The following is a 15,476-nucleotide window of genomic DNA, read 5'->3' as shown; positions in this document are numbered from 1 at the left end:
CTAAAGACATTCGAGGAAATATAGTTTTGAGCGCAGTTCCTAACTGAATGCTCATATGATTAATAACTTCAATCTCGTTGTTAATTGCTTTAAACTTGAAGACTCTATTTTCAATCACTTGGCACAGCTAAATAGTTTGTTCTTTATGTTAAAATCAATTAAAATAATTTACTTTCTACACCCTGAATATCTAAATAGTGGAATGTGTGCTCTATCCATTTTTAAATAAACAAACTATGAATTCAATTTCAATAGGGAATAACAAAATAGGTTCTAGTACCTTGATTGGAACGTTGGTAATAAATATAAACATACGACAGGAGGAAAATGCCTGAAAAACTAGTTATTTCAAAAGGTATGACAATCTAACAGCACAAATTAAAGTCGAGTCCTTTCAGATTTCGATGCCGATTTAGCTGGAAAAAACAAATCCCTTAAACATTTATATGTTGGAAGAAATTTTGCTACTATTAAACCATTGCAAGTACGAAATCTTTACCAAAATAGTCCGGTTTAGTATAGGTAATTGCTTTCAAACCGCTTCTAACCTATCGGTGATTTATTTTGAATCAGTGATAACTTCGTTATAACTTGGAGGTAGGTTAGGTTTAGACACGTTAGGACGAGTCCTGGCATTTGGTGTTGACCTGTAAACGGGGTAGCCTCGGCCCCCACCTTGGCTTTAGTACCATTCTAATAGAAAATTAGACGTGAATTGCTTTGAATACGCCAGATTTGAAAGGAGAGTATTTACACACGCTTACTTTTCTGTGATTGTATTTTGAAACTAAGTACTGGTATTTGATTCCGTTTGGGCTGACAAATCTTTGTTCCTTTTGTAAGCGTAACTCTACACCCGTATCATCTCTTATCAATGACGTCACAGCTACAATTGTAGAAGATTTAACCCTTGGCAATGCACGTTCAAAGATTCCATTCGTCTCTTATCAATGACGTCACAACTACAATTGTAGAAGATTTAAGCCTTGGCAATGTACGTTTAAAGTTTTTATCGTCTCTTATCTATGACGTCACAGTTGTAGAAGAGACTGACTTTTAATTACCATTAAAAACAATACCATAATCAAAATAAACTCCTTGAAAAAAGGTTAAAATTTTGAGTCAAACTAAATATTACAATGGATTGCGCAACTTTCAGCCTATCATTAAGCCTTGGCCATGTACGTTTAATAAATTCTCGTCTCTTATCAATGACGTCACAAATACAGTTGTAGAAGAGACTGACAGGTGTTTTCCCGCCAATAACGTCACAGATACAGTTGTAGACAGGACTGCCAGATACCCGCGCAATGTTTTCCCGCCAGGGGGCGCGCGGGGGCCCGCGAGTTTTCCCGCGAGGGGGCGCGCAAGTTTTCCCGCCAGGGGGCGCGCGCGAGTTGGGGGCGCGCCAGGTGGCGCGAGTTTCCCAAGGGGGCGTGGCGAGAGGGCATTGACACTGTGACCTTGACATTCTACACCTACACTCTACACCTACATTCTACACCTACGGAGGTACGAAGTGTAGCCCTATACTACTTGCGCTCGATACGAACAAGGAGGATGTATTATGTATAGTTGTATACATCCCCCTTGCTAGAAGTGCGCCTTGTGCCATTCTCATGCCTTGTCTTTCGCTGGCCTCGTCACCAAGGCAATAGCCCACTCAATTACGCGTTAAGCTGCTCGAGAATTTTGTGTGAATAGTACTTTTCAAGGTATTCGTCAGCAAATAGTAATTGTTTTTGAGAGCATTCCTCGCCTTGAAATAGGACAACTACGAAATAATTAGACCAAATTGAAGTTAAAATATTCGAACAAATCTTATTTTATAAATAACTTCTACTATTTCAATTTCTATAAAACTATTCTACCAAATGCTTACAGAGTGCTACCAGAAGTCTCTGGGGCTACTAGAAATAGTACATTTACTATAGGAAGATTCACAGCGACAAGTTTAAAAATCCCATATTCCTTTAAAAACCGTTAATACCAGAAGTAAATGAACTTGATTTACTTCTGTTAATACGGAAGATATACAGACTAAGTAGCAGAGTCGAGCCACAGCGTCGTAGATCACGCGACTCGCTGAACGCAGGCTATATTGCATAATAACCAATTCAGAATTTTCAGGCTACGACCGCGCTTAAGTTAACAATTACAACAAAGAAATTTAAGAAAATCAAAAATTTACGAATATCATGCACGCCCCTACTGCTTGCGAAACATAGAAACGCCATGGCATAGAACCGTCGCTGCTATAGACCCTTTCTACGTAAAAAAAAGAGATGTCAATCCTCAGTATCAGGACATATAGGGGGTTCACCCCTCGCCGTCTCTGCTCTATTTATGATTTTTCCATCGAGCGAGATGGAAGGCAAAGTTTTACCCCATGTCGAAGTGGTCTATTACATAATTCAGTTTAACCAAGAGTAAATATCATAACGTCGCTATTGAATGTGCTGCCATTGTTGAAATTTGCACTAAAAAAAAGGTTTCACTATGAAGCGTACAGGGCATGAACGGGGATATGTTAGCAACCTATTAACGACACAATGTCATACACGTACTCTCTTAAAGTGATAATAAATGTAGTTATAAAATGTTTTCGGGGAATGGAATTGTGCTCGAAAACCCGAGATAAGTAAATTTTTCAAATTATTGAGAGGGAAAAAATTTACTACCAGTAAAATAAGTTTATTCAATGGAATAGGGTGATGGAACATTACTTTCTTAAACATGTAAGTTTTAATTAAAAAAATGTTTCAATATCTGCGCATTCAGTCAAGTGATTAACGTTGTTCTTATCGATACTTTTTAGGTCTTGGTTAAATCCAAGACGCGTTTTGATTAATTTGGAATATGATGAGTCCCAAGCTAGGTGCTGCGCCTAATCAAGGCCTCTGTCATGCAAATAATGTGAAAAAAATCTTCAGGCTGACGAGATGAAAATGAACGAACTGTTAGAGATTTGTCTTAAATCTAATCTTTAACAACACGAGATTGTATAAACCCCCACATTATATTATATACCCTAATCAACATGTTGAGAATTACAGCTTTGACTAACTTTTCTTTCTTTCAGAATTTAGGGTAATAATTTTTGAGTGGCCATTTTTAAAGATGGCGTCAATAATATCGACTTGGAGATGGATATTTTTGGTGTTTATTACGTTAATGAAAATCATCTACTCGATATAGGAATTTCGAAAGATTTATATGTTTGAAATATATTTAGTAATTCCAGCAGTCATTTTCCAAGATGGGGCCCAAACTTTCAGTAGCACGTCTTCAATATTCAATAATGATGTTTAGACGGCCTTTTACATAATTATTACCAATTTTCATAATTTATGAATAATATACTGTATCTAAATGGCATTCCCTTCGGCCATTTTCCATCATGGCGGCCAAACTATTTGATGAATGGCTTCAATATTTTACTGTGAGGTTTACACAGCTCTGATTATAATATCCATTAATTTTCATAATTGTCCAACAACATGGTGAAATATACTGTACCTAGTATTCAAGGCGGCCATTTTCCGATATGGCGACCAAATTATCGAACACAGAGCTGTAAAATTTTTTATGATGCTCATGTGGTCTCAGTCATAATGTGTACCAATTTTCATGATTTTTGAAGAAGAATGTGGAATGCATTGTAGCTGGCATTTCCGGCGGCCATTGTCCAAGACGGCGGCGAAAGCTCGCGCTTTACAGCAGGGGACTTTTAGTATATTTTTTGATGGGTCGAAAATAACACATGTACCAATTTTCATCTTTATGTTCAAATGTTCTAGGTCAAACCCTAAAAGTCCTGGGCTAAAAATTAAACGTTGGCCCTGCCCTCATTATGCAGCAGAAAGAAGTCTTGGGTGAGCTTTAAAACTATGCAAATCCCATGTTTGAAGAGGCACATGTCGATAAAGAATCTGTAATGACCTTTTACAACTATCTTTTTGCCTGTAGCCAGATATTTGAAAACGGATTGCTATCACATGATAGGGTTTACTCGACCGACTCTTCTCCAATTAAATCAATGTTAAAAGGTTTAAAGTATTTCGAAGATTGGGCAACCGAAAGACTAAATGAAGGTGGAAAAAATAACAAATAATAAGAAATTCTTCTCCTGGCAAACTTTTGAGCTTCTAAGAATATATGTTTACGGTTTTATCGGTTATGTTGAAGATATGAATTCAAGACTTCCAGGATCGTACTGTTATCCTGTAAAAATTAATGGATCAGCCGTAGAAACAGTTTTCAGCCAAATGAAGTATTATTGTTGTTGTTGAAGGGGGTGACGCGTCGCCGCGTCGAGCACCGATACCTAGGGTATATTGTGCGACCCGAGCTGGTTAGACTGCGAAGAGTCCTGTCGCCTCGATGAATCGGAGAATCCGATTGGCCGAGACAGTAGAGAACTGGTGAGGTTCCATAGTATGCATGTCAAAATGTTCAAACCTCATTTCCGCGAGGTAGTCGCAGCTACAGAGGATATGGGAGGAGGTTTCCTCTACCTCCCGGCAGAACCTACAGAGTGGGTCATCAACGATGCCCAATAAGTGCAGGTGTCTATTCAGCCGGCAGTGTCCAGTGAGGAGACTGGTGACCAGCCTAATTTTGCTTTTGGTAAAGGCAAGCAGTTCCTTTGCCCTAGTAATAAAAGGACCCGGGACAAACTCCTTGGCTTGACTCTGCCCATCCATGTCAAGCCAGAGCTGCAGTTGAAGTGCAGCTCCGGCAGTGAATCCTATGGCGAATGATGCCATGGGGGATGGGAGCCGCAGGCTCAGGTCCGTAGAAATTCGCCACAGCCCCCCCTTTTGGCATACATATCAGCCCTCTCATTACTTAGGTATCCGCAGTGTCCTGGCACCCACAGCAGTTGAACCTTGTTGCGGGCAGCCAAAGAACGCAGCAAATCCAAACAGCTGAGCACCAGTCAAGAATCGACAATGCACTAATTTAGCGCCTTGAGGGCGGCCTGACTATCCGAATAAATCGTCCGTCCGCGGTAGTTTTTCTTTTTGCAGAAATCCGCGCATAAACAAATGGCCATGATTTCCGCTTGAAAAACGCTGGCAAAATTGCCAAGGCTCTCGTAAAAACCAAACTTCTTGGTCACGCAGTAGACCCCGGCACCAACTCCAGAGTCCGTCTTAGAGCCGTCCGTGAACCAGACGGACTCCCCCCCAGTTCCAAGGACTGGGGTAGTTTCGCAAACAGCGCGACTGGGAAAGTGCACGCTGAAGGGCTTGTCGAAGAGGTGTGATATAACAGACTAATCTGAGACCATCACAAGTGATGGCTCAATACTGCTGTACTCACAGAAAAGCTTGGTGTGACTGAAGTCCCAATGCTTGGGCTTCCACCAGCCGAGGTTGTTTAGCCTACAGGCTCCCATAATAGCTTCTTCCTCAATAAAGAGGTGAAGGGGAAGCATATTGAGAAGGATTTCCAGAGAAGATGTAGGGGCTGTCCTCATGGACCCCGTGATACCGATGCACGCCAGCCTTTGATAGGGTCTCGTAAAATCCAGTTACAGCGCTGGGCTTAAACCAGGACTTTCTGCTCTGTCCTCAGGGAGGGTTCTTTCCCTCTTCTTGTTAGTATAAATCCAGTTTACAGCGCTAGGGCTTAAACCCCAGGACTTTCTGACTGAACTCCTTAAACGCCAAAATAGAATTTTGGCCTTCTTGATGCTCAGATCTAGATGGGATTTCCAAGTAAGCTTGACATCAAAAGTCACGCCAAGGTATTTGACCTCGGTGGACTTTTTTAAAACCTGTCCAAAGAAGGAAATATCGTTGAAGAGGTCATTGGTCCTTTTCCGGGTAAAGGGTATAAGGACAGTCTTGTTGGGATTGACGGTTAGGTTAACTCCCTTACAGCATTCCTCAAGATCATGCAGGACAGATTTCATCAGAGCAGCGATAGTTGCAGGGAACCTCCCTGTAACAATCACTGCGATGTCATCCGCATAGCCAAGGCAGTGACACCTCCCCCCCCCCGAGTCGACCCAGCAGCTCATCCATCACCAGGCACCAAAGAAGAGGGGAAAGAACCCCTCCCTGAGGACAGCCACGGTCGGTGGAGATCTCCAAGGATTTCCCGAGAAGAGACGCCGTCACCCTGCGATCCAACGACACAAAAGGTCGTCAATACCAAACCGCTCCGCAGCGCGAAGGATAACTTCACTAGAGACCCTATCAAAGGCTCCCTCAATATCAAGGAAGATGGCCAAAAACATCTCCTTGAACTCGATGGACCTGTCAAAGCAGTTCAAAATGCCATGGAGCGCCGTCTCTGTAGATTTGTCTTTCTGATAGGCAAACTGAAAAGTGGACAGGGGTGTGTGGGAAAGGACACCATCCCGCAAATACCTGTCCACCAATTTCTCTAAAGTTTTTAGGAAGAAAGATGTAAGACAGATAGGTCTAAATGCCTTAGCCTCGAGATAGCTCGTCTTCCCAGGTTTGGGAATAAAGATAACCTTCGAGCGCTTCCAAATATCTGGAATATGCGCCAGAGCAATGCAGGCTCTAAATATCCCGCAAAGATAAGGGCCAATGGCGTCTATGCCTTCCTGGAGGAGGGCGGGAAAGACGCCATCTGGGCCAGGGGACTTAAGTCTAGAGTATGTAACTATCTTATTGGCGATGCCCCAGTCCGAACTGTGTGCTCTCCGAAAGTGCACGGGGGGAGCGTCGGTGCTTGTGGGGTCAAAAGCCTTGGAGTCCGGAAAGTGTACCTTAAGCATATGCTTTAGGGTATCAGTCCCTGACTTGGTAAACTCACCTTCTGCCACCTTGATGGTGCTGAGCTGGTGGGTGTTATCATGAGCCAGTATCTTCATGATCTTGGCAGTAGCGGGGGCATCAGAGATGCTACCGCAAAAGTCCCTCCAGGAGTTCCTTTTGGCCTCCCGGATGGCTTTATTATACTTGTTGAGCGTCTGTCTATAAACAGTCCAATCCCCAGTCCTCTTGACCCTATTAAAGAGTCTACGAGTGAGCTTGCGAAGCTTGCCAAGTTCCGTATTCCACCAAGGAACGAGCCTTGGCCGGGTGGCAGGCTTCGCCGGACAGTTGTGGTGGTAGGAATTGATAATGGCTTGTTGCATGAGATCAACTGCCAAATCCAATTCCATCACCGAGGAAAGCTGTGGAGCATTACCTCTGAGTAGGAGACAAAGTTCCTCCCTGTAGCCGGACCAGTCGGTCCGACGGGGGTTACGCAGTTCCGTCTTAACCGAAGTTGACTTGACCGCGACCGAGAAGCAGATGTGCCTATGGTCTGAGAGAGACGGTTCATTAGACACATGCCAATTAGAAACCGACAGACTGATATTGTCTGTGGCCAGGGTGACATCAATGACCTCCTTTCTGTTAGAAGTAACGAAGGTTGGCTCATTGTGTCTGTTGAGAATATGCAGGTTCGTACCGACCAGATATTCAAGCAGTTCATCACCACGTCTGTTGCAGTCACTACTGCCCCATGTGACATGGTAAGCATTGGCATCACAGCCCAAAATGAGCCTGTCCCCCCGCCTCTCACAGCGGTCGACAAGAGCGACAACCTCCTGTGGTGAAGGGGAACCCGTGGCATCATGGGGAAAGTAAGCAGACGCCATGATAAGGCCAGTTGCCTCTCCAGAAGAGGAGGGCATTACCTTAATCACAGCAGTATCCCTAGTGAGGTAGTTCGGAAGCGGAAGGATGTCAAGACCCTTCCTGGTCAGAACACACGCCTTGGGGTTGGGTGAGGTAAAGTCATAAGAGAAATTACCTGCATTCTTTAAACCAAGGATTTTACCATTATGAATCCAAGGTTCCTGAATGAGAGCCACATCCAGGCCCTCTAAGGCAAACTTCCGGCATAGAACTGCCGAGGCCGCTTTGCAGTAATGCAGGTTGATCTGGATCACCTTGATGCTCATATCTTAGGAATAGAGGCGGCCCCGGCTACTGCTTGGCGGTAGCGCGGAGTCCCGATCCAGGACCGGTATCTCCTTCGCCTCCACCAGCAGCACCCTTGGCCCCCAACTCCATCCTACTAACAGGAGCGTAGGTCCTCTCGGTATCAGAGTCCTTCAAAAACTCGGACTCGGGACAGACCGAGCCGAGTGGTCTAAGGCGTCAGATTTAAGCTCTGATCCTCGTATGAGGGCGTGGGTTCGAACCCCACTTCTGACAACGATTTGTTTTACTTTAATAACATGTATCTCATGCTCAGGAAAGGCTTCTCTAGTATGGCAACAAGTGAGTAGCTTTATGGAGCATAGAATTCCGAGAGGTATTTCGGGGTGGTACTATAGCTTCATTTTCACGGAAAACGTTCAAAATCGTGTCAGGAAGGCCGAGTGGTCTAAGGCGTCAGATTTAAGCTCTGATCCTCGTATGAGGGCGTGGGTTCGAACCCCACTTCTGACAACGATTTGTTTCATTTTAATAACCTGTATCTCATGCTCAGGAAAGGCCTCTCTAGTATGGCAACAAGTGAGTAGCTTTATGGAGCATAGAATTCCGAGAGGTGTTTCGGGGTTGTACTATAGCTTCATTTTCACGGAAAACGTTCAATAGCGTGTCAGGATGGCCGAGTGGTCTAAGGCGTCAGATTTAAGCTCTGATCCTCGTATGAGGGCGTGGGTTCGAACCCCTGTTCTGACAACGATTTGTTTCATTTTAATAACATGTATCTCATGATCAGAAAAGGCTTCTCTAGTATGGCAACAAGTGAGTAGCTCTATGGAGCATAGAGTTCCGAGAGGTATTTTGGTGTTGTACTATAGCTAAATGTTCAAGGTTAACGTTTAAAAGCGTGTTAGGATGGCCGAGTGGTCTAAAGCGTCAGATTTAAGCTCTGATCCTCGTATGAGGGCGTGGGTTCGAACCCGACTTCTGACAACGATTTGTTTCATTTTAATAACATGTATCTCATGCTCAAGAAAGGCTTTTCTAGTATGGCAACATGTGAGTAGCTTTATGGAGCATAGAATTCCGAGAGGTATTTCGGGGTGGTACTATAGCTTCATTTTCACGGAAAACGTTTAAATGCGTGTCAGCATGGCCGAGTGGTCTAAGGCGTCAGATTTAATCTCTGATCCGCGTATGAGGGTGTGGGTTCGAACCGCTCTTCTGACTACGATTTGTTTCATTTTAATTACATGGACCTCATGATCAGAAAAGGCAGCAAAAGTGTAGCTCTATGGAGCATAGAGTTCCGAGAGGTATTTTGGTGTTGTAATTTAGCTAAATGTTCAAGGTTAACGTTTAAAAGCGTGTCAGGATGGCCGAGTGGTCTAAGGCGTCAGATTTAAGCTCTGATCCTCGTGTGAGGACGTGGGTTCGAACCCTTCTTCTGACAACGATTTGTTTCATTTTAATAACATGTATCTCATGCTCAAAAAAGGCTTCTCTAGTATGGCAACATGTGAGTAGTTTTATGGAGCATAGAATTCCGAGAGGTATTTCGGGGTGGTAATATAGCTTCATTTTCACGGAAAACGTTCAAAATCGTGTCAGGATGGCCGAGTGGTCAAAGGCGTCAGATTTTAGCTCTGATCCTCGTATGAGGGCGTGGGTTCGAACCCCACTTCTGACAACGATTTGTTCATTTTAATAACTTGTATCTCATGCTCAGGAAAAGCCTCTCAAGTATGGCAACAAGTGAGTAGCTTTATGGAGCATAGAGTTCCGAGAGGTATTTTGGTGTTGTAATATAGCTACATTTACAAGGAAAACCTTGAAAAGCGTGTCAGGATGGCAGAGTGGTCTAAGGCGTCGGATTTAAGCTCTGATCCTCGTATGAGGGCGTGGGTTCGAACCCTTCTTCTGACAACGATTTGTTTTACTTTAAAAACATATGTATCTCACGCTCAGGAAAGGCTTCTCTAGTATGGCAACATGTGAGTAGCTTTATGGAGCATAGATTTCCTAGACGTATTTCGGGGTGGTACTATAGCTTCATTTTCAAGGAAAACGTTTAAAAGCGTGTCAGGATGGCCGAGTGGTCTAAGGCGTAAGATTTAAGCTCTGATCCTCGTATGAGGGCGTGGGTTCGAACCCCACTTCTGACAACGATTTGTTTCATTTTAATAACATGTATCTCATGATCAGAAAAGGCTTCTCTAGTATGGCAACAAGTGAGTAGCTCTATGGAGCATATAGTTCCGAGAGGTATTTTGGTGTTGTAATATAGCTACATTTTCAAGGAAAACTTTGAAAAGCGTGTCAGGATGGCCGGGTGGTCTAAGGCGTCAGATTTAAGCTCTGATCCTCGTATGAGGGCGTGGGTTCGAACCGCACTTCTGTCAACGATTTGTTTTACTTTAATAACATGTATCTCATGCTCAGGAAAGGCTTCTCTAGTATGGCAACAAGTGAGTAGCTTTATGGAGCATAGAATTCCGAGAGGTATTTCGGGGTGGTACTATAGCTTCTTTTCAAGGAAAACGTTTAAAGTGTGTCAGGATGGCCGAGTGGTCTAAGGCGTCAGATTTAAGCTCTAATCCGCGTGTGAGGGTGTGGGTTCGAACCCCTCTTCTGACAACGATTTGATTCATTTTAATTACATGGATCTCATGATCAGAAAAGGCAACAAAAGTGTAGCTCTATGGAGCATAGAGTTCCGAGAGGTATTTTGGTGTTGTAATATAGCTACATTTACAAGGAAAACCTTCAAAAGCGTGTCAGGATGGCGGAGTGGTCTAAGGCGTCGGATTTAAGCTCTGATCCTCGTATGAGGGCGTGGGTTCGAACCCTTCTTCTGACAACGATTTGTTTTACTTTAAAAACATATGTATCTGACGCTCAGGAAAGGCTTCTCTAGTATGGCAACATGTGAGTAGCTTTATGGAGCATAGAATTCCTAGAGGTATTTCGGGGTGGTACTATAGCTTCGTTTTCAAGGAAAACGTTTAAAAGCGTGTCAGGATGGCCGAGTGGTCTGAGGCGTAAGATTTAAGCTCTGATCCTCGTATGAGGGCGTGGGTTCGAACCCCACTTCTGACAACGATTTGTTTCATTTTAATAACATGTATCTCATGATCAGAATAGGCTTCTCTAGTATGGCAACAAGTGAGTAGCTTTATGGAGCATAGAGTTCCGAGAGGTATTTTGGTGTTGTACTATAGCTAAATGTTCAAGGAAAACGTTTAAAAGCGTGTCAGGATGGCCGAGTGGTCTAAGGCGTCAGATTTAAGCTCTGATCCGCGTATGAGGGCGTAGGTTCGAACCCCACTTCTGACAACGATTTGTGTCATTTTAATAACATGTATCTCATGCTCAGGAAAAGCCTCTCTAGTATGGCAACAAGTGAGTAGCTTTATGGAGCATAGAATTCCGAGAGGTGTTTCGGGGTGGTACTATAGCTTCATTTTCAAGGAAAACGTTTAAAAGTGTGTCAGGATGGCCGAGTGGTCAAAGGCGTCAGATTTAAGCTCTGATCCTCGTATGAGGGCGTAGGTTCGAACCCCTCTTCTGACAACGATTTGTTTCATTTTAATAACATGTATCTCATGATCAGAAAAGGCTTCTCTAGTATGGCAACAAGTGAGTAGCTCTATGGAGCATAGAGTTCCGTGAGGTATTTTGGTGTTGTACTATAGCTACATTTTCAAGGAAAACCTTGAAAAGCGTGTCAGGATGGCCGAGTGGTCTAAGTCTGATCCTCGTATGAGCAGTGCCGTCTTATCCATTGGGCCCGTTGGGCACTGGCCCAGGGGCCCCTCAAGAACAGGGGCCCGATAATTGTCACGTAATACTCATTTTACATTTCTTGTCATAAGAAAATCCAATTGTAAAGGAATTTTCAAGGAAGAAAGTGCGCAAATGTTTCTGATTTTGCGTTGATTGTTTAATTTGTATACTTTTGCTTTGGAGGAAAATTAATTCGTTTTGCATAGGGGATTAGGGGGCCCAATATACTGCACTGCCCAGTGGCCCATAGAACACTTAAGACGGCCCTGCGTATGAGGGCGTGGGTTCGAACCCCACTTCTGCCATCGATTTGTTTTACTTTAATAACATGAATCTCATGCTCAAGAAAGGCTTCTCTAGTATGGCAACATGTGAGTAGCTTTATGGAGCATAGAATTCCGAGAGGTATTTCGGGGTGGTACTATAGCTTCATTTTCACGGAAAACGTTCAAAATCGTGTCAGGATGGCCGAGTGGTCAAAGGCGTCAGATTTAAGCTCTGATCCTCGTATGAGGGCGTGGGTTCGAACCCCACTTCTGACAACGATTTGTTCATTTTAATAACTTGTATCTCATGCTCAGGAAAAGCCTCTCTAGAATGGCAACAAGTGAGTAGCTTTATGGAGCATAGAATTCCGAAAGGTGTTTCGGGGTGGTACTATACCTTCATTTTCAAGGAAAACGTTTAAAAGTGTGTCAGGATGGCCGAGTGGTCTAAGGCGTCAGATTTAAGATCTGATCCGCGTGTGAGGGTGTGGGTTCGAACCCCTCTTCTGACAACGATTTGATTCATTTTAATTACATGGATCTCATGATCAGAAAAGGCAACAAAAGTGTAGCTCTATGGAGCATAGAGTTCCGAGAGGTATTTTGGTGTTGTAATATAGCTACATTTTCAAGGAAAACCTTGAAAAGCGTGTCAGGATGGTGGAGTGGTCTAAGGCGTCAGATTTAAGCTCTGATCCTCGTATGAGGGCGTGGGTTCGAACCCTTTTTCTGACAACGATTTGTTTTACTTTAATAACATATGTATCTCATGCTCAGGAAAGGCTTCTCTAGTATGGCAACATGTGAGTAGCTTTATGGAGCATAGAATTATTAGAGGTATTTCGGGGTGGTACTATAGCTAAATGTTCAAGGAAAACCTTTAAAAGCGTGTCAGGATGGCCGAGTGGTCTAAGTCGTCAGATTTAAGCTCTGATCCTCGTATGAGGGCGTGGGTTCGAACCCTTCTTCTGACAACGATTTGTTTTACTTTAATAACATATGTATCTCATGCTCAGGAAAGGCTTCTCTAGTATGGCAACATGTGAGTAGCTTTATGGAGCATAGAATTCCTAGAGGCATTTCGGGGTGGTACTATAGCTAAATGTTCAAGGAAAACCTTTAGAAGCGTGTCAGGATGGCCGAGTGGTCTAAGGCGTCAGATTTAAGCTCTGATCCTCGTATGAGGGCGTAGGTTCGAACCCCTCTTCTGACAACGATTTGTTTCATTTTAATAACATGTATCTCATGATCAGAAAAGGCTTCTCTAGTATGGCAACAAGTGAGTAGCTCTATGGAGCATAGAGTTCCGTGAGGTATTTTGGTGTTGTACTATAGCTACATTTTCAAGGAAAACCTTGAAAAGCGTGTCAGGATGGCCGAGTGGTCTAAGGCGTCAGATTTAAGCTCTGATCCTCGGATGAGGGCGTGGGTTCGAACCCCACTTCTGCCATCGATTTGTTTTACTTTAATAACATGTATCTCATGCTCAAGAAAGGCTTCTCTAGTATGGCAACATGTGAGTAGCTTTATGGAGCATAGAATTCCGAGAGGTATTTCGGGGTGGTCCTATAGCTTCAATTTCACGGAAAACGTTCAAAATCGTGTCAGGATGGCCGAGTGGTCAAAGGCGTCAGATTTAAGCTCTGATCCTCGTATGAGGGCGTGGGTTCGAACCTCACTTCTGACAACGATTTGTTCATTTTAATAACTTGTATCTCAGGCTCAGGAAAAGCCTCTCTAGTATGGCAACAAGTGAGTAGCTTTATGGAGCATAGAATTCCGAGAGGTGTTTCGGGGTTGTACTATAGCTAAATGTTCAAAGAAAACGTTGAAAAGCGTGTCAGGATGGCCGAGTGGTGTAAGGCGTCAGATTTAAGCTCTGATCCTCGTATGAGGGCGTGGGTTCAAACCGCACTTCTGACAACGATTTGTTTTACTTTAATAACATGTGTATCTCATGCTCAGGAAAGGCTTCTCTAGTATGGCAACATGTGAGTAGCTTTATGGAGCATAGAATTCCTAGAGGTATTTCGGGGTGGTACTATAGCTTCATTATCAAGGAAAACGTTTAAAAGTGTGTCAGGATGGCCGAGTGGTCTAAGGCGTCAGATTTAAGCTCTGATCCTCGTATGAGGGCGTGGGTTCGAACCCCACTTCTGACAAAGATTTGTTTTACTTTAATAACATGTATCTCATGCTCAGGAAAGGCTTCTCTAGTATGGCAACAAGTGAGTAGCTTTATGGCGCATAGAATTCCGAGAGGTATTTCGGGGTGGTACTATAGCTAAATGTTCAAGGAAAACGTTTAAAAGCGTGTCAGGAAGGCCGAGTGGTCTAAGGCGTCAGATTTAAGCTCTGATCCTCGTATGAGGGCGTGGGTTCGAACCCCACTTCTGACAACGATTTGTTCATTTTAATAACTTGTATCTCATGCTCAGGAAAAGCCTCTCTAGTATGGCAACAAGTGAGTAGCTTTATGGAGCATAGAATTCCTAGAGGTGTTTCGGGGTGGTACTATAGCTTCATTTTCAAGGAAAACGTTTAAAAGTGTGTCAGGATGGCCGAGTGGTCCAAGGCGTCAGAATTAAGCTCTGATCCGCGTGTGAGGGTGTGGGTTCGAACCCTTCTTCTGACAACGATTTGTTTTACTTTAAAAACATATGTATCTCACGCTCAGGAAAGGCTTCTCTAGTATGGCAACATGTGAGTAGCTTTATGGAGCATAGAATTCCTAGAGGTATTTCGGGGTGGTACTATAGCTTCATTTTCAAGGAAAACGTTTAAAAGCGTGTCAGGATGGCCGAGTGGTCTAAGGCGTAAGATTTAAGCTCTGATCCTCGTATGAGGGCGTGGGTTCGAACCCCACTTCTGACAACGATTTGTTTCATTTTAATAACATGTATCTCATGATCAGAATAGGCTTCTCTAGTATGGCAACAAGTGAGTAGCTTTATGGAGCATAGAGTTCCGAGAGGTATTTTGGTGTTGTACTATAGCTAAATGTTCAAGGAAAACGTTTAAAAGCGTGTCAGGATGGCCGAGTGGTCTAAGGCGTCAGATTTAAGCTCTGATCCGCGTATGAGGGCGTAGGTTCGAACCCCACTTCTGACAACGATTTGTTTCATTTTAATAACATGTATCTCATGCTCAGGAAAAGCCTCTTTAGTATGGCAACAAGTGAGTTACTTTATGGAGCATAGAATACCGAGAGGTGTTTCGGGGTGGTACTATAGCTTCATTTTCAAGGAAAACGTTTAAAAGTGTGTCAGGATGGCCGAGTGGTCTAAGGCGTCAGATTTAAGCTGTGATCCTCGTATGAGGGCGTGGGTTCGAACCCCTCTTCTGACAACGATTTGTTTCATTTTAATAACATGTATCTCATGATCAGAAAAGGCTTCTCTAGTATGGCAACAAGTGAGTAGCTCTATGGAGCATGGAGTTCCGAGAGGTATTTTGGTGTTGTACTATAGCTACATTTTCAAGGAAAACTCTGAAAAGCGTGTCAGGATGG

At 43.5% G+C, this 15,476-nt stretch overlaps 3 non-coding genes across 3 annotated transcripts; all 3 read left to right on the top strand.

Annotated features, from left to right (window-relative positions):
* The first annotated feature begins 12,157 nt into the window (after window positions 1-12,157).
* On the top strand, window positions 12,158-12,241 carry TRNAL-UAA (transfer RNA leucine (anticodon UAA)). Its single transcript has one exon. It is a non-coding gene; the product is annotated as a tRNA-Leu (tRNA).
* A 1,327-nt stretch (window positions 12,242-13,568) lies between these two features.
* On the top strand, window positions 13,569-13,652 carry TRNAL-UAA (transfer RNA leucine (anticodon UAA)). Its single transcript has one exon. It is a non-coding gene; the product is annotated as a tRNA-Leu (tRNA).
* Window positions 13,653-14,043: 391 nt separating this feature from the next.
* Window positions 14,044-14,127, top strand: TRNAL-UAA (transfer RNA leucine (anticodon UAA)). Its single transcript has one exon. It is a non-coding gene; the product is annotated as a tRNA-Leu (tRNA).
* Window positions 14,128-15,476: the final 1,349 nt, after the last annotated feature.

The sequence above is a fragment of the Phalangium opilio genome, unplaced genomic scaffold (genome assembly GCF_054372755.1).
Source record: "Phalangium opilio isolate 3A_F unplaced genomic scaffold, DU_Popi_V2 ptg000009l_1, whole genome shotgun sequence".
Classification (NCBI taxonomy): domain Eukaryota; kingdom Metazoa; phylum Arthropoda; class Arachnida; order Opiliones; family Phalangiidae; genus Phalangium; species Phalangium opilio.
Note: the sequence above shows the minus strand (reverse complement) of the source record. Positions and strands in the feature narration are given on the sequence as shown.